At 41.9% G+C, this 27,166-nt stretch overlaps 1 protein-coding gene across 3 annotated transcripts in view; it reads left to right on the top strand.

Annotated features, from left to right (window-relative positions):
* The window catches only part of tanc2b (tetratricopeptide repeat, ankyrin repeat and coiled-coil containing 2b), a 253,028-nt gene that overhangs the window by 29,887 nt on the left and 195,975 nt on the right, over window positions 1-27,166 (top strand). The gene's annotated exons all lie outside the window — the stretch shown is intronic.

Here is a 27,166-nt window from a genome sequence, read left to right as displayed (position 1 = left end):
TACACCTGTTTGGCTGGCTCTACAGTCATTTAGGTCTAAACCGATGTTACTCATGCTCAGCAGCTCTCTACAGAAACAGGCTGTTAGTGTAAAAGAGAATGTGTTCTCAATGACATACCTGGTTAAAAAAAGGCAAGCACAAAGTGTTCAGAGGTGTTTTAATAAGCTGTACCTGTTTTGGCATATACTGAATGAATAGCGGTTCTGTCAGTCAGGGAATGTATTTAGAGTGTATAATGTAGCTAGCTTTAACTGAATACTGTGCTTTTCTAATCAGGGTGGAACACGTAGTGCAAGCTTTGAGCTTGGTTAGCCCTTTAGCAGTGATGTTTGCTAATGAGTTTTTTTTCCATAGGAGACTAGTAAGGATACAGCCCTTGTAGTAATGTCTAGCAACTACCCAGTTTTATTTGGTAGTGAGAGGAGGTTGGGAGCCACTGCCTCAGAATAGATTTGATGTTGTTTACCAAGGCAGAGATGGAGAGCCCATCAGCAAAGAATAATAATGTATTCTTCTATTGTCCTTTTTTCAAAGGCTTGTCATCAAAGACCAGCAGTGGCAGATAGGCAGCTTCTCACAAAAGAAATGAATATCACTATAAAAAAATGGGCTATTATTTCGGAAAGAAGTACTGAGTGCTGATCGATGTGTCTGCTTGGGGGCCTCATGTAATTATTCTGCAACTGCCCAGCCATGAAATTGCTGTTTGGCTTCGAAGTACAAAACTGTGTATGTGACTGATAAACTTTGATATGATTTGAAATGGACCCAAAATAATTTAGTGAGTACAAGTTTGAGTGTGCAAGGCCTTCTGAGAGAGGGAGAGTGATAAAGTGAGACAAAGAAGAGGAGCGAGCGAGAGAGAAATATAGAAAGACTGAGAAGGCGATTGCCGGGGGGGGGTTATTCGGGTGGGGGGTGGGTGATGGGGTCTTCCTGAGGCAAATATCTATACAACTGGCGGCCTAGCTGAAAGCCAGTTATCTAAACTGGTAGTAATCATGGTCGAATTTCCGACTGGGGGCCCGGGGCCCCGATTTGATTTTGTTAGTCACTCTCACTCAGATATCATATTTATAAACTGCAAACATTTCTCTCCAGCCTATGGCAACATGTAGAATTGCAGGAAATTATTTATAAAATTGCATGATCTTCTCTCCGCCCCATGGCAAAATGTGGAGAATTGCTTTTTCTCTCCGCTGTCAAGAGGGGGGCCGCTGAAATGTTTTGCTCTCAAGGTGGTGTGGCCCCCCAACACAATTTCACTTAGGGCCCCCAAAAGGCTACCAAATAAGGATGGAGTCAAGAAGAAAAGTCTCTGCCAGTAGTTTTTCTCTGTGAGAAGGAAAGTTACCAGTACCAGGCTTTAAAGTAGCCTCTACAGTTTCTGCTCTGATGCGTCATGACTGGGCTGCGTGTGTCTGACTCAGTAGTGCAACGTTATGACTGGGCCGTGTGTGTCTGACTTAGTAGTGCAACGTTATGACTGGGCCGTGTGTGTCTGACTCAGTAGTGCAACGTTATGACTGGGCCGTGTGTGTCTGACTCAGTAGTGCAACGTTATGACTGGGCCGTGTGTGTCTGACTCAGTAGTGCAACGTTATGACTGGGCCGTGTGTCTGACTCAGTAGTGCAATGTTATGACTGGGCCGTGTGTGTCTGACTCAGTAGTGCAACGTTATGACTGGGCCGGTGTGTGTGTGTGTGTGTGTGTGTGGTTTTGAACCGTGTGTCTGACTCGGTAGTGCAACGTTATGACTGGGCCGTGTGTGTGTTTGTGTGTGTGTGTTGTTTTGAACCGTGTGTCTGACTCAGTAGTGCAACGTTATGATTGGGCCGTGTGTGTGTGTGTGTTGTTTTGAACAGTGTCTGCCTCTGTCTGAATAGCTTCTGACAGCTGTTTAAGGGGTGTAGAGCTGTTGCCGTGGTGCCACTGCAGAGCCGTATCCGTAGTGACAGAAGCCTGGCACACATGGTACGCTGCTACGCAGTGTTGCCCCCAAGACATACTGCAGCAGAGCAGCAAATGGAGTGGAAGCGGAGGCCCATTAAACCGTAGCTCTCCTCAGAGAGGTGACAGAGGCCAACAGCTCCCCCCTCTCTCTCTCTCGCCTTCTCTCTCTCTGTCGCTCTCTCTCTCACCTTCTCTCTCTCTCGCCTTCTCTCCTCTCCTTAACTCCTCTCCTCTCTCTCCTGCTCTCGCTCTCTCGCTCTCTGGGCTTGCCTCGCACGGCTCTCATTCCTTCACAGGAAAGCGCTGACACAAACTTTTGTCTGACTAAATGTCTTCTGACCCTGTGACACTGGCTCTTTTGTTCCTTGTGAGATTATGGGGCCACAGAGCAGACTACAACAACGGAAACACTGTTAGACAGTGTTCTGGAGGTAGTAGAAATTAAAGCTATGGATTGTTCAAAATGTAGTAAATGACATGGAGGTCACTCTGAGGAATGGCTTTTTTGTTTATCAAAATGTTCTCTGCAGTGATGTGCATTGTGCTTTTTGACATTAAAGCAAATGGGTAATGTCAAAACCTGCAAGAGTTAACCACTCTGCCACTGTTCTGTAAAAGGCGGTAGGTGTCGATGTTGTATTGTAAAGCATGGGCTTGGTGAATGACTCTTAATTGTCTTTGTCAATGTGAATGATTCCAATCAGCACTTGAGAATGTATCTACTTTTGTGAATACCAGTTATTTAGATAGTGGACACTACTGCTTGCTGCTCAGCTATAGAGAGGATGAAGATGATGATGATACTGGACAATACTGCTTGCTGCTCAGCTATAGAGAGGATGAAGATGATGATGATACTGGACACTACTGCTTGCTGCTCAGCTATAGAGAGGATGAAGATGATGATGATACTGGACACTACTGCTTGCTGCTCAGCTATAGAGAGGATGAAGATGATGATGATACTGGACACTACTGCTTGCTGCTCAGCTATAGAGAGGATGAAGATGATGACTTTTGCCAGGTTGGTGCATGGGATCTTAGGAACAGCGTTCATCCCTGTTGGTGGGAGTGTGTGGAGCTGCAGTAGCTGCTGGTAGGTGTGTGTGTGTGTGTGTGTGTATGTGTGTGTGTGTGTGTGTGTCAAATGCACTTCAAACTCACAAATGACAACCAGCGAAGGCTAACCCCAATTCGCAAGGAAGACAATCCAGTTGAGTTATGATGAACAGTGAACAGTCCTGCCCCTTACCTGGTCTTGTTTTATAGATGTAGTCCTTTTGATCTTTGCCTGTTTCATTCATCTGAGTTTGTAGTGACTTTGAGCTCAGTATGACTAGAGGCCACAAATCCCTTCAGATTAAAGATGGCGCTGGGACTTTTTCTCTCTCGCTCTTTTGTGACATGTCACGGCTGTTCAAAGAATGTGATACTTCACTTGCATCATTGAGATCTGGTTATAATTCATGAAAGGATTCAAGGAATGGAAACCTTGTATGGCAGACTGGTTATATGTCTACTTTGCTCATTGTCATCTGCTATAGGAGGTGACAACTCTGGGAGTGTGGTGCCTGGAAAACAACTTCACTCAATGTCAACAAAACAAAGGAGGTGATCGTGGACTTCAGGGGAGTGCACTCTCTGCTGTTTCCTATCTACATTGACGGGACCGCAGTGGAGAAGGTGGAAAGCTTCAAGTTCCTTGGCGTACACATCACTGACAAACTGAAATGGACCACCCACACAGACAGTGTGGTGAAGAAGGCGCAACAGAGCCTCTTCAACCTCAGGAGGCTGAAGAAATTTGGCTTGTCACCTAAAACCCTCCTGTCGGGCTGTATCACCGCCTGTTACGGAAACTGCACCGCCCGCAACCGCAAGGCTCTCCAGAGGTTGGTGCAGTCTGCCCAACACATTACCGGGGGCAAACTATCCGCCCTCCAGGAGCCCTACAGCACCCAATGTCACAGGAAGGCCAAAAAAAGCAACTGTCTGTTCACCCCGCTATCATAATTTTCAGAAATTATTGGATTGGCTGCCTTCAATTAATTGCAGCATTACCACAAAAATGGAAGAGGCAAGTAGAAGGGGGAAAAAAGTAAGGAACTTGTATGTCGGCCCTGCATTAAAGAACATAAATGGTTAAAGAAAAGTGTGATAAATAAGAACGTATACCAATTTCATTTAAGGACCAAAAAACGGACAGCTGTGCCATATAAATTGCAAAATAGTTGGGAAGAGATTTTCAATGTACCTATTCCATGGCACATGGTTTATGAATTGATACACAAAACAACGCTGGATTCAAAACTTCTAATTTTTCAATTTAAATTACTATACAAAATTATTGCAACCAATAGAATGTTATACAGTGGGGGGAAAAAAGTATTTGATCCCCTGCTGATTTTGTACATTTGCCCACTGACAAAGAAAGGATCAGTCTATAATTTTAATGGTAGGTTTATTTGAACAGTGAGAGACAGAATAGCAACAAAAATATCCAGAAAACCGCATGTCAGAAATGTTATAAATTGATTTGCATTTTAATGAGGGAAATAAGTATTTGACCCCCCCTCTCAATCAGAAAGATTTCTGGCTCACAGGTGTCTTTTATACAGGTAACGAGCTGAGATTAGGAGCACACTCTTAAAGTGAGTGCTCCTAACCGCAGCTTGTTACCTGTAAAAAAGACACCTGTCCACAGAAGCAATCAATCAATCAGATTCCAAACTCTCCACCATGGCCAAGACCAAAGAGCTCTCCAAGGATGTCAGGGACAAGATTGTAGACCTACACAAGGCTGGAATGGGCTACAAGACCATCGCCAAGCAGCTTGGTGATAACATTTGGTGCGATTATTCGCAAATGGAAGAAACACAAAAGAACTGTCAATATCCCTCAGCCTGGGGCTCCATGAAAGATCTCACCTCGTGGAGTTGCAATGATCATGAGAACGGTGAGGAATCAGCCCAGAACTACACGGGAGGATCTTGTCAATGATCTCAAGGCAGCTGGGACCATTGTCACCAAGAAAACAATTGGTAACACACTAGGCCGTGAAGAACTGAAATCCTGCAGCGCCCGCAAGGTCCCCCTGCTCAAGAATACATATACATGCCCGTCTGAAGTTTGCCAATGAACATCTGAATGATTCGGAGGACAACTGGTGAAAGTGTTGTGGTCAGATGAGACCAAAATTGAGCTCTTTGACATCAACTCAACTCGCCGTGTTTGGAGGAGGAGGAATGCTGCCTACGACCCCAAGAACACCATCTCCACCATCAAACATGGAGGTGGAAACATTATGCTTTGGGGGTGTTTTTCTGCTAAGGGGACAGGACAACTTCACCGCATCAAAGGGATGATGGACGGGGCCATGTACCGTCAAATCTTGGGTGAGAACCTCCTTCCCTCAGCCAGGGCATTGAAAATGGGTCGTGGATGGGTATTCCAGAATGACAATGACCCAAAACACACGGCCAAGGCAACAAAGGAGTAGCTCAAGAAGAAGCACATTAAGGTCCTGGAGTGGCCAAGCCAGTCTCCAGACCTTAATCCCATAGAAAATCTGTGGAGGGAGCTGAAGGTTCGATTTGCCAAACGTCAGCCTCGAAAACCTTAATGACTTGGAGAAGATCTGCAAAGAGGAGTAGGACAAAATCCCTCCTGAGATGTGTGCAAACCCGGTGGCCAACTACAAGAAATGTCTGACCTCTGTGATTGCCAACAAGGGTTTTGCCACCAAGTACTAAGTCATGTTTTGCAGAGGGGTCAAATTCTTATTTCCCTCATTTAAAATGATAATCATTTTATAACATTTTTGACATGCGTTTTTTCTGGATTTTTTAAATTTGTATTCAGTCTCTCACTGTTCAAATAAACCTACTATTAAAATTATAGACTGATAATTTCTTCGTAAGTGGGCAAACGTACAAAATCAGCAGGGGATCAAATACTTTTTCCCCCACTGTATATATGGGGGATACAATCTTCCCAGCTCTGCAGATTTTGCTGTGAGGAGGCAGAGTCATTAGATCATTTATTTTGGTATTGTCCATATGTAGCTTGTTTTTGGTCACAGGTCCAGGAATGGCTGAAGAATTGCAACATTTGCCTAGAACTAATGCTGCAGATAGCAGTACTGGGTGATTTGAAAAGCCATAATCAATCAATCAATCAATCAATCAATCAATAATATAATAATTATTTTAGCAAAAAAATATATTTTTAATTTACAATCTGTAGTAGCTATGAGAATAGAAAGGTTCAGTACTTTTGTGACGCATCACAGCACAGTTGAAAAATAGAAATCCAAAATGGATGGTGTTAAGAGATAGATGGGAGCGGTTGAATGGAGCTGAATGGTGGGACTATTAACAAGATAACCAATGTAAAACATACGGGGTCTGTAAAACGTATATAGGTTCAGAAATTTTGTGAAATAGCAATCAAACTGGATGGACATCAGAAATAGAGGAAGGACTAAAAACAAACAAAATATAACTATTGTAAAATAGATTGTGTATAAACTGAAGGTAGAAGCCTAAGTGCTATTGTTTATTAGTTTACTCCAATTGGGGGAAGGGTTGTAGGGTTTGCAGGGAATAATAAAGGTAATTCAAAAAAAAGTATGTATATACAGTTGAAGTCTGAAGTTTACATACACCTTAGCAAACTAAACTCAGTTTTTCACAATTCCTGACATTTAATCCCAGTAAAAATTCCCTGTCTTTAGTCAGTTAGGACCACCACTTTATTTTAAGAATGTGAAATGTCAGAATAATAGTAGAGAAGGATTTATTTCAGCTTTTATTTCTTTCATCACATTCCCAGTGGGTCAGAAGTTTACATACTCAATTAATATTTAGTAACATTTCCTTTAAATTGTTTAACTTGGGTCAAACATTTCAGGTAGCCTTCAACAAGCTTCCCACAATAAGTTGGGTGAATTTTGTCCCATTCCTCCTGACAGAGCTGGTGTAACTGAGTCAGGTTTGTAGTCCTCCTTGCTCGCACATGCTTTTTCAGTTCTGCCCACATATTTTCTATAGGATTGAGGTCAGGGCTTTGTGATGGCCACTCCAATACCTTGACTTTGTTGTCCTTAAGCCATTTTTTCACAACTTTGGTAGTATGCTTGGGGTCATTGTCCATTTGGAAGACCCATTTGCGACCAAGCTTTAACTTCCTGACTGATGTCTTGAAATGTTGCTTCAATATATCCACATCATTTTTCTTCCTCATGATGCCATCTATTTTGTGAAGTGCACCAGTCCCTCCTGCAGCAAAGCACCCCCACAACATGATGCTGCCACCCTCGTGCTTCACGGTTGGGATGGTGTTCTTCGGCTTGCAAGCGTCCTCCTTTTTCCTCCAAACATAATGATGGTCATTATGGCCAAAAAGTTATATTTTTGTTTCATCAGACCAGAGGACATTTCTATAAAAAGTACGATCTTTGTCCCCATGTGCATTTGCAGACCGTAGTCTGGCTTTTTTATGGCGGTTTTGGAGCAGTGGCTTCTTCTTTGCTGAGCGGCCTTTCAGGTTATGTCGATCTAGGACTCGTTTTACTGTGGATATAGATACTTTTGTACCTGTTTCCTCCATCTTCACAAGGTCCTTTGTTGTTGTTCTGGGATTGATTTGCACTTTTCGCACCAAAGTACGTTCATCTCTAGGAGACAGAATGCATCTCCTTCCTGAGCGGTATGACGGCTGAGTGGTCCCATGGTGTTTATACTTGCGTACTATTGTTTGCACAGATGAACGTGGTACCTTCAGGTGTTTGGAAATTGCTCCCAAGGATGAACCAGACTTGTGGAGGTCTACAATATTTTTTCTGAAGTCTTGGCTGATTTCTTTTGATTTTCCCATGATGTCAAGCAAAGAAGCACTGAGTTTGAAGGTTGGCCTTGAAATACATCCACAGGTACACCTCCAATTGACTCAAATGATGTCAATTAGCCTATCAGAAGCTTCTAAAGCCATGACATCATTTTCTGGAATTTTCCAAGCAGTTTAAATGCACACTCAACTTAGTGTATGTAAACTTCTGACCCACTGGAATTGTGATACAGTGAAATTATGTCTGTAAACAATTGTTGGAAAAATGACTTGTGTCATGTACAAAGTAGATGTCCTAAGCGACTTGCCAAAACCATATTTTGTTAACAAGAAATGTGTGGAGTGATTTTGTGTTTTAATGACTCCAACTTAAGTGTATGTAAACTTCCGACTTCAACTGTATGTGTATGTATATATGTATGCATATGTGCATGTACGTATATGCATATGGATATATATATATATATATATAATTTACCCTAAAAATATATGGGGGATTGGAAATGATACAGACACTTACATTGATGGAAGCAACTATCTTTCCGCAATATTAAGCTGATCCACCCCCCAAAAATAAATTGCAGTGCTGTATCTGGAACTGCATGTTGCAGAAATAGAATGAATAGAGCACACATAATTTCCTAATATATTTCAATCCATCTGACAGTGGATCTACACAATGCATTGATATCTGAACATTCTGTACTTTTCTATTCTCCTGAACAGGCCCCATCAACACACACTGTACCATTTTTAAAGGGATGGGTGGCTGCATTATAAATGTCATGTTAATCAGTTCTTTTGATTGTTTTAGTTTTGTAGGCTAGGCTACCTATTTAATTTATGGATCAAGCCTTAGCAGTCATTTTGATCTTGTTCACAATGATCAGTGCTTTAGTTTATTATATTGCTGTCCAGCTGTTCTGAACTTGTGATTCACCCAACCGTCCACGTTTTTCTGTGAAATAACCTTTTGATTTGAAAAGTTTTGGTGTGGGTACTAGGCTATTTGATTTCATTTAGATATTTTACAGCACTTTGTTTTCACTAATAAATATGTTGACATGGAACCAAATGATCTGTTTCAAGTCCTTTTTAAATAGGATAGATGGGCTATATGGTCTAATATGGTATAGGTAGGATATGGTAGTCTGCCTATGACCATCTTAAGTAGGCCTATAATTCCATTCAGTTTAGAGGAATTAAGCAAATGAGGTATTATCAGTCTGGTTAATCCGATCAATTCCAGTTGAGTTTGGAGAAATCCACCCGCGCTCGGCCTCGCCCCACCTGCTCAGCCAATCTACTGCGTTGCAGCCGTGGCATACTGTTTACTAAACATATGCGACGATGAGTAAATAGTATGCAGTTTAAATATATAGTACGCTCGTATGGGTATTCGGACACTGCCCATGTCTCTCACAAACTCTTTCCTAGATCTAGATAAATGCCTGAAAGTGACGTATAATTTTGTTGATGTCCCAGGCCTTTTGTTGTGTTGATCCAGTTAAATGCCTCAATGCTAATGATCATATATTTAGACAAATGAAACTAACTGTTGTAGTTTTTAGTTCTTTATCAAATATTTGGCAGTCATCCAATATTTTGTTTTCAAATAATTTGCATATATAATACCTTCAAAATTATTTGTTTTTCTGAGTTATTCAAAATACTTTCAAATATTATAATTTTTTCTGAGGCCTGTATTAAAATATCAAAGGAAAGCATTGCCTTGAGTATTTGAAAAGTTGGTATATTTTCTGCCCAGGTCTGCATCACTATTCATTAATGACGGTATTCTATTTGATGGTTAAGTCTGCTTGCGCACCAAAATTTAATGGCACCCTATTCCCTATGCAGTTCAGTAATTTTGACCGGAGGCCAACTATGGGCCCTGGTCAAATGTAGTGCACTATATAGGTAATAGGGTATCATTTGGGACTCCATGCCACAGCTGCAGCAGCTCCTCTTCTCAGTTGCTCAGGGGGATCCAATCAAAGAAGCACATGAAAGGACACCAGTAGCTTTTCATGTCCCTCCTTGACTCTCTGAGTAGTCCTGTGTGTACCAAAAAAAGACCCTTCGCTGCTACTATTTAGTCTTTATTTTTTTTGGTTGGGTTACAAACTACAAATGTAAAAGACTGGAAGCGGCCATTTGGAAGTAGGCCATCACCATCATTTGATGGTGTAGTTCTCATTCAATGACTGCTTTGTGTCTTTTGCCAAGTGGTATGTAGATAGAGAGGGCTAGAGGACACCTGTAATGTTTGTGCGTGCCAATGGCTCCCTATTCCCGTTATAGTGCACTACTTGTCACTGTACCCCGGTCAACAGTATTGCACTATAAGGGGAATAGGGTTCCATTTGGGACACATACATTGCCTTTTTATTTTTGATTGGAGTGTTTTTTGCGAACGCTATGGAAAATTGTACTTACTTTGAAGCTCTCCCAGGGTGTTACTTTGAAAGGCCTTCATTCAAAATCGAATAAAATATCTCCTTTTAGATGAGTTGTAGCTTATGGATCATTGTACCTTTTTGAATTGATGTTGCTTTCATTAACCTTTTGGATTTAATACATGAATATTCATCCAACATTATTGGATGAGACAATACACACAAATGAGATTGAGCCGGTGCAATGTCAAATACCAAGACTGTGTTAGTCAAACTATTTTACATAATGACAGCCTATGAACTGGTCAAATAAAACAGCAGAAATCAAGAGCACAGCACTGAGACCTGTCTCTCTCTGCTAGCCTTTTAAAAATAGCTGTCTGGGCGTGTGAGGCACTGCATTTGTCCCAAATGGCACCCTAATTCCTTTATAGTGAATAGGGTGCCATTTGGGACGTAGTAAAGCGTTGAGTCTAGTTCATCTCTTCTACACTAGACTGAGTGCTTTTCTCTATTCTGCTACATTTTTCATTTCCTGTGAGTCTCAGACATTGCGCATAATTGGCAACGGGCGTGAGATATGAGCTGGCGAGAGATTGTTTTTAATTCATTTTTTTAGTTGGGAGAGCTGCTGCCTCCTGTCTCCCTACGTCTTGTCAGGTAAATGTTTGGGTTCAGTGGTTTTTATGCCGCAATGTCCTCATGCAATGGGTCAATCACATAGGCTGTAATAGGAAATGGTACTGTTTACCTCATGTAGCAGTGTACTACTGTATGGTGTCCTCAATACTAAGCAGTATATTTAATATACTGAATCCAAATACAGGAGTTATACATTAAATCAGTTGAAGTTGGCCAGACCTGAGTAGCCTTCACTTACTGTACAGTATTGGAGTGTAAGCACCTATTTACAGAACCTACACTAATAATCACACATTATCGGTAAGGTCCCCACCTGTTATATTTGGCGTATGTGACAAATAACATTTGATTTATCTGTGTCTGGAGATCTACTATCAATGGACGTCATTATCTATTCTGTAAGTGTCTGTTGATTAGTTTGCTTGAAGGCTTTTTTGCCAAAGTTTGGACTAGAGTTGAAACCTTTGCTTGATTTGGTAGAACCAACAGAAGGCTCATCATAATACCTTCTGTTCAACTCAAGTCATCACAGCCAGGTTTGATGGAGAGGTAGCTAGCTGTCACAGGTGCGAAAGGTAAACACAGACATCAGATTGGCCATCCAGGGCTTTTGAGGGAAGTCTTCAAGCAGATGGAGATGATTCCATTGGGAACCAGAATGGATGCACAGGTTTGTTCAGATCCTCTCCTATCCTGTTCCCGTGCCAGCCGTCATTGCCAGCTGTACCCCATCAGCAGCTGGCCCTGTTCTTTCCTCTCCTCAGATTCAAATAAATTGATTAAAAACAGACAGACGTTGCCTGCGATCACAAGCTTGCTCCCTCCCCTCGCTCGCTCGTTCAAGCACACTCTGTAATGATAAAAGATACGTGTGTGTGTGTGTGTGTGTGTGTGTGTGTGTGTGTGTGTGTGTGTGTCACACTTGGTGGCCACTTGATTGTTGCCTTGTGGACACAGCGCCCGGCAGAGGGGCAATGGGAGGACTTGCTCTCTCTCGGGAAGCCTGACTCAAAGCCCAGTAATGAGACCAGGCAGAAAGCAGATGACATTAAGACACTTTCCCTTTAAAGCATTATGTGACCTAATAATAGCGCACACTGTTTTGTGTAGAAGGGCAAGGGATCGCCTTTTATCATACATGTCATACAACCTTGTATAATTACATGATTCAAAGGCATTGTGTTTGACCTCTTGATGGTGTTTACAATAGGGTAAACTTGTAGAACACTATAAATCAGGGATTCCCAACTGGCGGGCCGGGGGCCGAATTTGGCCCGCGGGTGGTTTTATGTGGCCCCCCAAGTTTCCAGAGAATTTTTTTTTGGGGGGGGGGACATAATAGACTGTAAAAATACCAGGAAATCAGCTTCAAGTGATTTTAATTGAAGAACTCTTTTCCCAAGTATTCCCACATAATAGATAGACAAGTGATCGTATATAAATGTAAGCAAGGTTTAAAATTATTATGTGCGGGAATACTATATCTGTTTGGGCTTCATGCATTCTATTTGGAGTGTAAAAATTATTTGTAATTATGTTTACACAGAGATACTTACATGAGCAGTTAGTGTTAAGTGCCTAGCTCAAGGGAACATCTACAGATTTTTCACCTAGTCTGCTTGGGGATTCGAACCAGTGACTTTTGTATTTCTGGCCCAAGCACTTAACCGCTAGGCTACCTGCCGACCCTGCTTGTTCCGGACGCCTGACCATCTGCTCAAGAAACAAAGCGTTCCACGGCTGTATCTAGTTGATGATTGATCCCTGCTATAAATAATGATGTACAGTTCATGATAGCCTGTTGTCCATCTATTCATTTATATATATATTTTTTTTTTTATTGTGGTTGAAGAGACCAGTCTATCTGTATCTACCAATGTCTTAGGATGAGAAAATGTGTTGCTTGCATGACGATCACGAGTAGAATGGTTGATGGTTGTTTATATTGCTTGACTGTCAACTTCACCAGCTCTGTTCTCAGCCTGATGGTTCTGCCCTGTCCTGTCCTGTCTGCCTGATGGTTCTGCCCTGTCCTGTCTGCCTGATGGTTCTGCCCTGTCCTGTCTGCATGATGGTTCTGCCCTGTCCTGTCTGCATGATGGTTCTGCCCTGTCCTGTCTGCATGATGGTTCTGCCCTGTCCTGTCTGCATGATGGCACATGCACATCCTTATCCTCTCCATGTATTCTCTACCAGCATCGGACTCACACAACATTGGCTAGTCTGGACAGTGAGTAATTGATCTATAGTCCAGTGAAATTGCTAGTTGGTACATTTAGCTCTCTCTCTACACATTAGTGACAGTGAAATGATCCAAACAACACTGAGATGGATGGATGATTTCCTGGTGATAAGGGAGGAACATCGCCTTGTTTGTTGGTGTGGTATTTGCCTCATTGGATCAGTGTTTCCCCTACAATTGTACAGGTGGGCCTTTCCCCTAGCTTTCCCCTGCTTAAAAGAGGCCCTGGATGTTGATGTTGGGGGCCATTGTGCCATGCCTGGAACATATTCAAGGGGAAACGCTAAGGTGGAAAGTACTGCTCTGGTCAAAAGTAGTGCACTACAAAAGGAGTAGAGTGCCATTTGTGACTCAGGCAGGCATAGTGCCAAAGATATTTGATCAGCTGTATTTGTGGTGCTACAGCCTCTTTGACTAATCCTTCTGAATTAATCTTCCTTTCTCTGTAAAGTGTACTTTAAAGTGTACTCTTGTCTCTGTCTTTCCGTCTCTCTCTCTCTCTCTCTCTCTCTTACACCCTTCCCTTCTATTCCCTCTGCGCTCCCTCTGTCTGTCTGTCTCCCCCTCCTTCCGTCTTGGTGCAGACACGTGTTAGACTGAGGCGGAGGCTGATACAGTCTGTCTGAAGAGAGCAACAAAGCCTCTCCTCTCCTCTATGTGGAAGGAAGTGTGTCGTTGAACCGTCATGGTCTGCAGCCTGCAGACACAGCTCCATCTCCCTGTGACCTTCTGTTAGGGAGAAGTGCAATGGCAGCCGTCCCTGCTCTGGCAACCCTGCACATCTCTAGCTAGCTACATCATATCTGACCCTGCACCCCGCCTGTAGCTAATGACAACTTCCTTTACTGTGCTGCTGGGTAGGGCTGAGACGTAGCTGTCATCGGGTTCATTTACTCACTGACAGTTTAACACATCTTTCTCTTAACATTTTAACATTTTAGTCATTTAGCAGACACTCTTGTACAGAGAGACTTAATAATTAGTGCATTCCTCTTAAGACCTCTAGTTGAAACAACAACACATCACAATCGTATCAAGTACATTTTCCCTCAACAAAGTATTTATGAGGAAAGTCTGTGCTAATGGGAAAAGAGAAGTGTCTTTTTTGGGGGGGAGGGGGAGTCCAGGGTGCCATAAGAGTTACAGTTGAAGTCAGAAGTTTACATACATCTTAGATTGTTTAACTTGGGTCAAACGTTTCGGGTAGCCTTCCACAAGCTTCCCACAATAAGTTGGAAGTTGGAAGTTTACATACACCTTAGCCAAATACATTTAAACTCAGTTTTTCACAATTCCTGACATTTAATCCTAGTAAAAATTCCCTGTCTTAGGTCAGTTAGGATCACCACTTTTTTTTAAGAATGTGAAATGTCAGGATAATAGTAGAGAGAATGATTTATTTCAGCTTTTATTTCTCTCATCACATTCCCAGTGGGTCAGAAGTTTACATACACTCAATTAGTATTTGGTAGCATTGCCTTTAAATTGTTTAACTTGGGTCAAACGTTTCAGGTAGCCTTCCACAAGCTTCCCACAATAAGTTGGGAGAATTTTGTCCCATTCCTCCTGACAGAGCTGGTGTAACTGAGTCAGGTTTGTAGGTTTCCTTGCACACACTTTTTCAGTTCTGCCCACAAATTTTCAATAGGATTGAGGTCAGGGCTTTGTGATGGCCACTCCAATATCTTGACTTTGATGTTCTTAAGCCATTTTTCCACAACTTTGGAAGTATGCTTGGGGTCATTGTCCATTTGGAAGACCCATTTGCAACCAAGCTTTAAACTTCCTGACTGATGTCTTGAGATGTTGCTTCAATATATCCACATCATGGATTCCTCCAAACATAACGATGGCCATAATGGCCAAACAGTTCTATTTTTGTTTCATCAGACCAGAGGACATTTCTCCAAAAAGTACGATCTTTGTCCCCATGTGCAGTTGCAAACCGTAGTCTGGCTTTTTTTATGGCGGTTTTGGAGCAGTGGCTTCTTCCTTGCTGAGTGGCCTTTCAGGTTATGTCGATATAGGACTCGTTTTACTGTGGATATAGATACTTTTGTACCCGTTTCCTCCAGAATCTTCACAAGGTCCTTTGCTGTTGTTCTGGGATTGAGTTGCACTTTTCGCACCAAAGTACGTTCATCTCTAGGAGACAGAACGCGTCTCCTTCCTGAGCGGTATGACGGCTGCGTGGTCTCATGGTGTTTATACTTGCGTACTATTGTTTGTACAGATGAACGTGGTACCTTCAGGCGTTTGGAAATTGCTCCCAAGGATGAACAGAAGCTTCTAAAGCCATGACATCATTTTCTGGAATTTTCCAAGCTGTTTAAAAGCACAGTCAACTTAGTGAATGTAAACTTCTGAACCACTGGAATTGTGATACAGTGAATTATAAGTGAAATAATCTGTCTGTAAACAATTGTTGAAAAATTACTTGTGTCATGCACAAAGTAGATGTCCTAACCGACTTCCCAAAACTATAGTTTGTTAACAAGAAATTTGTGGAGTGGTTGAAAAACAAGTTTTAATGACTCCAACCTAAGTGTATCTAAACTTCCGACTTCAACTGTATGCACTCATCCACACACACACACACACACACACACACTCATTCTTCACAGATTTTTGGGCTGCATCCCAAACTGGTCAAAAGTAGTACACTATGTAGGGAATGGGGTGCCATTTGAGATGCAGATTTGGTCCCTGGGTTAGAAAAAGAGAGAAATAATAAGTGCTGCCTTTCTGTCAGTCTCCAACTCCTGACAGGCTGGACTGACTGACTCATAGATTCTATTTCTATGGACAGACTGACTGACTGTGATGGAAAGCTGTGTCCAAATTAAAGCCTACTAGAGAGACACCCAATTATGCTGTTAATAACTGCCCACTGACTCTCTCTCTCTCTCTCTCTCAGCACAATGGCACACTAAAGCAAGGCCTATTTGGCAATGAATATAGGCTGCAAGATAGATAGGCTACATTTCTGTATAAGCACTTTGTGACATCTGCTGATGTAAAAGGGGTTTTCTAAATACATTTGATGTGATCGGTAGGGTAATTCAGCTATTACAAACTATGTGAATGTAGCCGTACACACAGCAGTCTTACCAATATAATGCTGAAAGTAGTAGCCTAGTTAATCATGCAAAACAAAAATACTGAATAGCAGTTTGACTTAGAATACTGACACAACTGTAAATGCCAACTAATGAATGCGAACAGAACGAAACACCGGTAGGCCTACCTACTATAGGCCTATAAACAAAATATCATCATCATAACAGTCTATACTGAAAAAAATATATAAACTCAACATTCAACAATTTCAAAGATTTAAAGAGTTACCGTTCAAATAAGGAAATCAGTCAATTGAAATATACATTAATTAGACCATAATCTATGGATTTCACATGACTGGGAATACAGATATGCATCTGTTGATCACAGATACCAGTATCAGAAAACCAGTCAGTATCTTGTGTGACCACCATTTGCCTCATGCAACACATCTCCTTCGCATAGAGTTGATCAGGCTGTTGATTGTGGCCTGTGGAATGTTGTCCCACTCCTCTTCAATGGCTGTGCGAAGCTGCTGGATATTGACGGGAACTGGAACACGCTGTCGTACACGTCGATCCAGAGCATCCCAAACATGCTCAATGGGTGACATGTCTGGTGAGTATGCAGGCCATGGAAGAACAGGGACATTTTTAGCTTCCAGGAATTGTGTACATATCCTTGTGACATGGGGAAGTGCATTATAATGCTAAAACATGAGGTGATGGCGGCCTCGTCACGGTATCTCTGTGCATTCAAATTGCCATTGGAGACTTATGGTAGAGAAATAAACATTAGATTCTCTGGCAACAGCTCTGGTGGACATTCCTGCAGTCAGCATCTTGGGATTGTGTTGGGTAATGATTATACTGTTTAATCAGCTTCTTGATATGCCACACTTGTCAGGTGGATTGATTATCTTGGCAAAGGGGAAATGCTCTCAAACAGTGCGTATGACATTTCTGGGATCTTTTATTTCAGCTCATGAAACATGGGACCAACACTTTACATGTTGCGTTTATATTTTTATTCAGTGTATATTTAGGCTAGTTATATTATCAGTAAACAAATGCAGTAAACAAAATGCAAATAACCAAAACACAGCCTACAGTAAGATGCAGCAATGCACAGCCGTCTTGCCAGCTTCAAACATGGAAAATCATGCCGATCAGGAGCTTAGCAGCACCTTGTGATATGGCACAATGCACCTCTGTGGATCAAATTCGACCTACAAATGTAATTAATGAAGCAATGCCGGCCTGCCATAAACACGTTTCCAATACGTACAGTTCCATTTACAACATCAAAAGCAATAGGCTACCAAGAACAACATAGAAATAGAATATAGGCAGTCTATTTCGATGATGAAACATACCAATATGTAGCTGTTCTCAGGGGCGTCATTTGGGTTCTTGCATTGGAATTATATTGAATTCTGCTTATATCAGGTTATATCACAATAAACATAAAGTTCAAATGCCGAGACATTGAGTGCGTTTGACTAATAAGAGACAGGTTGGCATGAAATCTCTGTTGCGCTCTATCAACACCATGGACAGAGCCCTACCTTTTTGGCAATGAAAATATAGGCTGGCTAAAAAAGTCATTTTGCCATTCCAGACTGTAGGTTTTTACTGAAAATGATTCCACTGGCTATACCACCAATATAGATTTTGATCAAAACCAACTAGCTAGATTGTTTCTTACCCTTTCAGAAGAGTTGCAGCCTCCTTGATATCCTGTTGAACTTCCTGAGTAATCGATCACTCCTTGTAAGACCGACCTCAAATGCCCGTTGGATTCGTTGAGCTTTCCTCACCTCGGGTGTAGCAGGTTTCGTCTGTGCTGACTGAACACGTTTGTCTAAGTGAATAATCAATCAATCAAATTTATTTATAAAGCCCTTCTTACATCAGCTGATGCCACAAAGTGCTGTACAGAAACCCAGCCTAAAACCCCAAACAGCAAGCAATGCATGTGTAGAAGTACGGTGGCTAGGAAGAACTCCCTAGAAAGGCCAGAACCTAGGAAGAAACCTAGAGAGGAACCAGGCTATGAGGGGTGGCCAGTCCTCTTCTGGCTGTGCCGGGTGGAGATTATAACAGAACATGGCCAAGATGTTCAGATGTTCATAGATGACCAGCAGGGTCAAATAATAATAATCACAGTGGTTGTCGAGGGTGCAACAGGTCAGCACCTCAGGAGTAAATGTCAGTTGGCTTTTCATAGCCGATCATTCAGAGTATCTTTACCGCTCCTGCTGTCTCTAGAGAGTTGAAAATAGCAGGTCTTGGACATGTAGCACGTCCGGTGAACAGGTCAAGGTTCCATAGCCGCAGGCAGAACAGTTGAAACTGGAACAACAGCACGGCCAGGTGGACTGGGGACAGCAAGGAGTCATCAGGCCAGGTAGTTCTGAGGTATGGTTCTAGGGCTCAGGTCCTCCTCCGAGAGAGAAAGAAAGAAATAATGAGTTCTTGCCAGCGGCCTGTCATTAACAAGTGTTGACACCTCAGTTCCCATAGCACTTCGAACTTGTTTTTCTTTCCACAGTGCAGTGCATTTTAAATATTCCTTGCTTGATGCGTACCTAGTGAATCCTTTGGTTCTATCAATTACGTTTGGGCGGTATCCATATTTCATATTGTCAAATTGTCCTTCTCTTATCCTGGGATTTACCACACAAGGGGGCTAAAAATACAAGAAAAGCATTGGGTCGCTATTACCAGAATGCTAAACAAATTAGCACAAACTAATAACTAATTCCAAAGACAGGCAAATCCAGCTTATAGTTAGTAGCTACCAAATGTCATTTTCGGTGAGTGTGGACATTTACAAGCTGAAGTGAACCCAGATACATTTTGCAAATCAGCAAAGTTGTGATGCTGCTCTTCCTTCAGAAAAGCATGCATGTGTACACGAAGAAGAACAGAAGGAAAATACAACTCATCCAGAGCTCTTTGACTTCCGGTAGAATGCCATTGTAAGATATTTGGTGGCAAAAGTGTAACTTTATCACCTCGTGCACTGCACAACAGAGACTCGCTGATAGATATAAAACGCTATGAACTCACCAGCACCCGCCGTGTCCCAAACATGTGACAGCCTCAACTGTTCTGGGGAACTTTGGTAAGCTTCATAATGTTAAATAATTTAACAGGAGAAATGAAGAACGCAATCGGCTTTATTTCCTAACATATTGCACAAGTTGACTAAAGGTATTAACATAAAAAGTAGCTACAAATTTAAAAATCTATTGAAAAACTTCAAATATTTTTTACGGTATTGAAAAACCATCCTGTGGCTTTTTCCAAATACCCCGGTATACGGTATACCACCCAAGCCTACTATCCCCAATACAGAACTTTCGACATGGGAACCAAAAATGCGGCATCTGCAGTAATCGAGTATTCCAGCTACTCTCTTCCTGTGAACCAGGAAACCTGCAGCTAGGGTAAGATTTTAGGCTAACCTGGGCTGGTGTCTCTTTCAAGATCGTCAGGGACAGTCAGAGGTGGAGGGGGCTGTGGAGCCATAATCCTAGCGGTGGAATTCGGGGTAAACTCTTCACGCGGAGCTAGCTGGAGCTCGTCAGCATCATCAAAGGAGTCATACCTAACCGCCCAGTGGCGTTCCATAGCCCCCTACACACACACTCACTCCGCAGCGCGCTCTGTCCATGGTGCGGTCTGTATCAACAGCTCAGCGGAGATGGAGATTTCGCGCTAACCTCTCACTCAATCATTTGACATAAAACGAAATCTGAGGTGGCATAAATGTCAACTGAGCTCCCTTTTGCCCCCTCGTGGAGCCGGGCCCGCTCTCTCTGATCGTGTTTCTATGCCAGAGCCCATTAGATCAATACATGTCTGTTAGATTACAGCAACCTTCTCCCTATGTCTCAATCACATGGAGTGATGGAAGTTTGAGCTCACACTCCTTTACAATGTAGTGCTTATTATTCCGACTTACAAACCATTAACAGCATCTCTGAACACAGCCCAGGAGCTGTACCTAGAGCTGTTACAGTGACCGTATTACCGCCATACCGGCAGTCACGAGTCATGACTGCAGTCAAATTCCACGTTACCATTTAGTCACGGTAACTAGGCTTCTCCAAGCTCTGATACTGCTGATGGTCATTAGTAGCCTACCAAACTTGCTAACTGCCTGTTACTCAGCACTCTATTGTCCCTCTAATTACTCGGACATGAATGCAAATGAGAAGCGTCCTCCATTCACTATTTAAGTGCATAGATGACATGTTTTTTTTCCCCCTCTTCCGAGACAGGTGCATGATAATGATCCATTCTAAATCAAAACTAATTTCACACATATATTATTTAGTATATGTAAAGACAATATTAAATCAAGACTAGTGTAATGGGTGACACTATTAGCCAATAACTTTTTTAATTATATATTATCACTGAGGCAAGAAATGGCGCATGCCTAGTCCCTCACCTCATGTAGCCTAGCCAGTAGGCCTATATGTTTTGATAAAGTTTGTATCACAACTAAACTGGCCAAATAACTCCTTAAAATTAAGCACATTAATCCACTTACCGGGGTAGAGCCTAACTGGCATACATAGGCGACGTGTGAGTTTCAAGTTTGGGAGATAATTTTCACCATAAAAATGCACCTTTATAATAAAGCATTACATGCGTAATCGCATTTATGGTCACTTTTGAGAATAGTGTTTTCCCGCAAATTGATTGCATTTTGGAACATGCACGCTTATAGCCTACTGCCGTCTGCACGTATAATGTGAAGAAATAGCCTAATAGTTAATCAACATTTTAAGCTAAACGTTCTGATCTGTTGCGTCAGCCTCATTGAGTAAAACAGGTTTTTTGATGCTAGTGGTTGTATTAATTTGGGATCTATCGCATTCCACAACTGTCCCAGACTATGTTTGGAATATTTATTACTCACACAGAAGGACAAGTTGACCAACAGAATAGGTTCACTTTTGTTAACCCACTGTTCCTAGGCCGTCATTGAAAATAAGAATTTGTTCTTACCTGACTTGCCTAGTTAAATAAGGTTAAATAATAATAATAATAATAATAATAATAATAATAATTGGCTAATAAGAGTTGAGAGAGCCATGTGAGTTAGACGTGCTTTGGAACAAGCAGCTGGAAGAAGGGAATTATAATTGTTATATTCAGCCCAATGTCACAATGACCACTGGCCGTAAAATGCATGCGTTCTTTTATGGGGAATTACGGCTACACTAGGGTGATGGCACCAGGAAATTCGAGGCATTATCAGTTGCTTGTCAAATTGTGAATGAGCGACTGATGAAGGGTGTGCAGCCTGTGAAAGAAACAAAGCAGAGCTCATGCCTTTCATGCAACTTTTTTCAAATCATCATTGAAGTCGCATCATAGAATGTGTTAAACATTTTAACAGATAGCCCAACATTTGCATCCCAACTAAAGTTGCATTAATAACTTTAAATTTAGCATACAGGAGGACCATTCTTTCTTAACTGCTCAACATAGCCAGATCAGGGACTAACATAAAGTATGCTCCAAGTATGCTATTCTGTTCTTCTGAAATATACTACATTTTCTTTAGACCTGTCTAAAATAAATAATGTATTTATTGTGATGGTATAGACTATATTTTAAATGCAGGATATGCTATTTGTGTTTGTTATTGAACTGTCAATTACCGTGAGACCATAAGTTATTTGCTTGACAGTCACCGGCTGACAATATAATGACCGCCACAGCCCTAGCTGTACCCTTCTCTGTTAAACAGAGAAAGGTATTACAAGGTTGATCCATGTATAATTGTCCCTTTTACGGTGTCGTGGCAATGGAGAGAGGAGTATTGCAATGTTAAAGTATGGAATTTGTCTCAATAAACACAAATAAAAAGACCCATAGTCATTTATCACGAAGCTGGGGGAAGTTGGTTATAAATATTTTTCTGTGCGGCACAAACAAGACTAATTACAGAGTAAAACCAGCTTTTATTCCCCAGTAACTCTCTCTCTCCGCCACCTCATTATTCACTGTTTAAGATGAATGTATTTACATGCTAAAGGGAACCTCATGACACAAAACCCTGTCCCCCAAATGGCACCCTATTCCCTACATAGTGTACTACTATTCCCTACATAGTCCACTATATAGGGAATAGGGTGCCATTTGGGACGCCCCCTCTACAAGAAGTTATCTTACTCTTTCACTCTACTAGAAATTGTCAGATGAAAGAGAAGCTAGGTGATAGTTCCTGCTGATTCACAAAGCAGGGAAGCTATCGTACTTAGTGAATGTTAAAGTGATGGAGAGGTAGAATAGGTTGTGTCCCAAATGGCACCCTATTCCTTATATAGTGCACTATTTTTGACCAGGGCCTATAGGGGGATGCAGCCTAGGCTACGTAGCGCTGCAAGACAAGTCTGAAGGATGTGTTATTCATTCCAAACAGAGAGACATGATTCATCTTTCCTTTCCTTCCTCTCCCTATGCACTGCTAGCTCTCCTTCATATTCAAGCATAGAGCTGTTCTGAGGCTGCAATCCACGTACTTATTTGGGATACATTATTATTTTCCCTGGTATTGTACGACTGTTGGCTGAAATAGAAATTCAAAGAACCCATCGTAAACAAATCACTTCAACAATTGCACCTGTTTTTTGTCCTTTGTTCAGTACGAAGAGGCACAGCAACTTGTTGGCAGAAACTGATTTGTTTGCTTGTATTATCAGAGCCATTTTGACACATCAAACCAATCAAATCAAACCAAATTTTATTTGTCACATGCGCCGAATACAACAGGTGTAGACCTTACCGTGAAATGCTTACTTACAAGCCCTTAACCAACAATGCAGTTCAAGAAATAGAGTTAAGAAAATATTGATTTAAATAAACTAAAGTAAAAAATGTAACTAAAAAGTAACAGAAAATAACAATAACGAGGTTATATACAAGGGGTACCGGTACTGAGTCAATGTGAGGGAGTACAGGTTAGTTGAGGTAATTTGTACATGTAGGTAGGGTTAAAGTGACTATGCGTAGATAATAAATAGTGAGTAGCAGCAGTGTAAAAACAAAGAAGGGGGGTCAATGTAAATAGTCTGGGTGATCATTTGATTAATTGTTCAGCAGTCTTATGGCTTGGTGGTAGAAGCTGTTAAGGAGCCCTTTGGAGCCCTTTTGGACCTAGACTTGGCACTCCGGTACCACTTGCCGTCCGGTAGCAGAGAGAACAGTCTATGACTTGGATGACTGGAGTCTTTGACAATTTTTTGGGCCTTCCTCTGACACCGCCTAGTATATAGGTCCTGGATGGCAGGTAGCTTGGCCCCAGTGATGTACTGGGCCGGATGCACTACCCTCTGTAGCAGTGATGCAACCGGTCAGGATGCTCTTGATGCTATTTGGTGCAACTGGAATACCTATTGATCCAGGCCATTCTCGTCCTGCGGCTTTTAGATCCATACCCCCTCTATATTTGATAGGCTTGTGCCCTCAAGCCCTTTGGCCTGTGTGGTGGATATGCTTCTTGCGACCAGGTGTGCGTCTCAAATGGCACCCTATTCCTTATATAGTGCACTACGGGCCCTGGTCAAAAGAAGTTCACATTAAAGGTAATAGTGTGCCATTTGGGACACGCAACCTACTGCTTACTGACATCACTGGCGCACTCTGGCGATATCATAAATAGACTACAATGTCATTGTGAAGCCTGATGAAGTCCCTGTGGAATAGAAACATTAATCGATTAAGGATACTGCATCTCTGTCACCTTCACCAGACAATGACATCACAAAGCCACAGATGCTTGTCTCCACTCACTGTACTATTGTTGCAGCCAGTAGGGTAACGTGGGGTAACTAGCGCCCCCCACCCCACCCGCCTAGAAACAATTGTCCAATTGCTGACACAAAAAAACTGTGTTTGGTAAAAATGTAGATGATGATCATGCTTAAGCAAACAAGCTATAAGCTGGCTACAGTTTACTTTTTTTGGTTATTTAATGAAATGTTGTTTTAGAAAAGGGGCGTTTTCCCCAAGTACTGTGGCAACTGCTAATTTAGGTATCATTGACTTGATTTGGATTGCAGGGGGGACAGATGCCCCATTTGAGGGGTGGGGGAGGGTTCCCCCCAACACACTCACCTTAAATGTAACTGCTTTATAAAAACTGATTGACATTTCAATCTCTAAACAAGTTATTTTTTTAATCTTTAGGCTCCCCTAATGGTATGTACTGTATGTGTACGTATGTACAGTACCAGTCAGAAGTTTGGACACACCTACACATTCCAGGGTGTTTGTTTATTTTTAATATTTTCTACATTGTAGTATAATAGTGAAGACATCAAAACTATGAAGTAACACATTTGGAATCATGTACTAACCAAAAAAGTGTTAAACAAATCAAAATATATTTTAGATTTGAGTTTCTTCATATTAGCCACCCTTTGCCTTGATGACAGCTTTGCACACTCTTGGCATTCTCTCAACCAGCTTCATGAGGTCGTCACCTGGAATGCATTTCAATTAACAGGTGTGCCTTGTGAAAAGTTAATTTATGGAATTTCTTTCCTTCTTAATGCATTTGAGCCAATCAGTTGTGTTGGTACAAGGTAGGGATGGTATACAGAAGATAGCCCTATTTGGTAAAATACCAAGTCCATATTATGGCAAGAACAGCTCAAATAAGCAAAGAGAAATGACAGTCCATCATTACTTTAAGACATGAAGGTCAGTCAATACGGAACATTTCAAGAGCTTTGAAAGTTTATTCAAGTGCAGTCACAAAAACCATCAAGCGCTATGATGAAACTGGCTTTCATGAGGTACGCCACAGGAAAGGAAGACCCAGAGTTACCTCTGCAGCAGAGGATAAGTTCAGTAGAGTTAACTGCACCTCAGATTGCAGCCCAAATAAATGCTTCACGGAGTTCAAGTAACAGACACATCTCAACATCAACTGTTCAGAGGAGACTGCGTGAATCAGGCCTTCATGGTTGAATTGCTGTAAAGAAACCACTACTAACTAAAGTACATCAACAATAATAAGAAGAGACTTGCTTGGGCCAAGAAACACGAGCAATGGACATTAGACCGGTGGAAATCTGTCCTTTTGGTCTGGAGTCAAAATGTGAGATTTTTGGTTCCAACCGCCATGTCTTTGTGAGACTCAGTGTAGGTGAATGGATGATCTCTGCATGTGTGGTTCCCACCGTGAAGCATGGAGGAGGTATGATAGTGTCACCAGCAAAACAGCCCCACACCGTCTGTGATTTATTTGAATTCAAGGCACACAGCATGGCTACCACAGCATTCTGCAACGATACTCCATCCCATCCCATCTGGTTTGGGCTTAGTGGGACTATCATTTGTTTTTCAACAGGACAATGACCAAACACACCTCCAGGCTGTGTAAGGGCTATTTGACCAAAAAGGAGAGTGATGGAGTGCTGCAAGGGATTGAACTGGCCTCCACAATCACCCAACTTCAACCCAATTGAGATGGTTTGGTGTGTGTGTGTGTAACTTAATTAGATTGATATATAACTTTCTTAGTTCCATATTAAATTAACTTATTAATTTTGTTACTGACTTAAAACATTTTGATGATTCAGAACATTGTTTAGTTGAGCAAGCGTAGTGGCAGCTAGGGAATGTGTTGTAAAAAAAAATATTGACAAAGTGTTTTTTGTGAGAATTACAGAATTCACCCCGGGGGGCTAGTCCCACATTACCCTGTTTCCTTGTCTAAAGATTGAGGTAAAAGAGTATACACTCTTTGCCCAGTCTGTTGATAAAGATTCCAGTAAAAGAGAAGCTTGTAGTATGTAGACAGCCCTGGGCTAAAGGGGGCATTACACTACATTTGTTTCAATCTGTAGCTCAGACATACAAAGTCACTTTGAGCTTTATGAGAGAAACATGGTCAAATACTCTGAAACAAGATCAAATCAAATTTTGACTTTACATATTGAAACAAAATGAGCCAGACAGCACTGGTATAGCCAAGGTTTATAGAGCCTATATCAGTGCATTCCAACTGGCACACTAAAGCCAGCAGGGTATAATCTGAGGCAGAGCTGTGTCACACAGCCAGACCCACTTCTGACAGGCTGGTTGTGTGGTGCTGGTGACCATCAGATGTGTGTGTGCGCCCTCACTGCTTCAGGCTGGCACCATGTAGCCCCCATGTGGCATTTGAGCCCAGAGCAATGAAGACAAGCCAGGATTTCTTTAAAATGTGACTCTTTTCTGCTGTAATAAAAGTCCATTTTTAGTTACCGTCAGGCTCCCTCCACTTTCTCTCTCGCATACAGAAAGATTTGTTTTCCTTTGCTACTGGCCTTCTTTTATGTATTTTGATGAACCTGGATGGATGAAGCCTGTGAATGATGATCCCTTGACGTCAGTCAAAAGCGCCAGCTACAGTAACAGTGTGTGTGCATCCCAAATGACATTCTATTCCCTATGGGGCGTGGTCAAAAGTAGCGCACTATAAAGGGAATAGGGTGCCATTTGAGGACGAAGCCAAAGAAAATCCCATTGAAAATCAGATGAGCAGTGGATAAAGGGAAGTGAGACCAGACTAGAGGATCCTCAAGTATTTAATTCAGTAGGAATTCAATTTGAACGCTCGACCAGGCCGGAGTCATTGACTTGACACTTTAAATGCCTCCATCTCAATGCAAATGTGCTACTCTCTCTCCTGCCAAGGTTGATTACCTGCCATTAATGTTCCAGTGCGTGGTGACCTTCCCTCCCCGTGTCAGCACTCTATTTACACCTTTAAACTGCCTGTCAAACACTGATCCATTCTCCTTCCCCCGGCCACGGCCCATTTGTTTGAACAGGGACGGCCACCCGGCCACTGCAGGGCATACGAACTGAGTCTCAGTATGTGTCCAAAATGACAACCTATTCCTTATATAGTTTACCACCAGGGCACTATATAGGGAATAGGGTTCCATTCGGGACACACCCTCTCTCTGTCTGTATGCAAAACATAATTTCTTTGTGTTC

The sequence above is a fragment of the Salmo salar genome, chromosome ssa28 (assembly GCF_905237065.1).
Source record: "Salmo salar chromosome ssa28, Ssal_v3.1, whole genome shotgun sequence".
NCBI classification, from domain to species: Eukaryota; Metazoa; Chordata; class Actinopteri; order Salmoniformes; family Salmonidae; genus Salmo; species Salmo salar.
The sequence above is the reverse complement of the archived record's forward strand: the minus strand, read 5'-3'. Positions and strand labels throughout refer to the sequence as shown.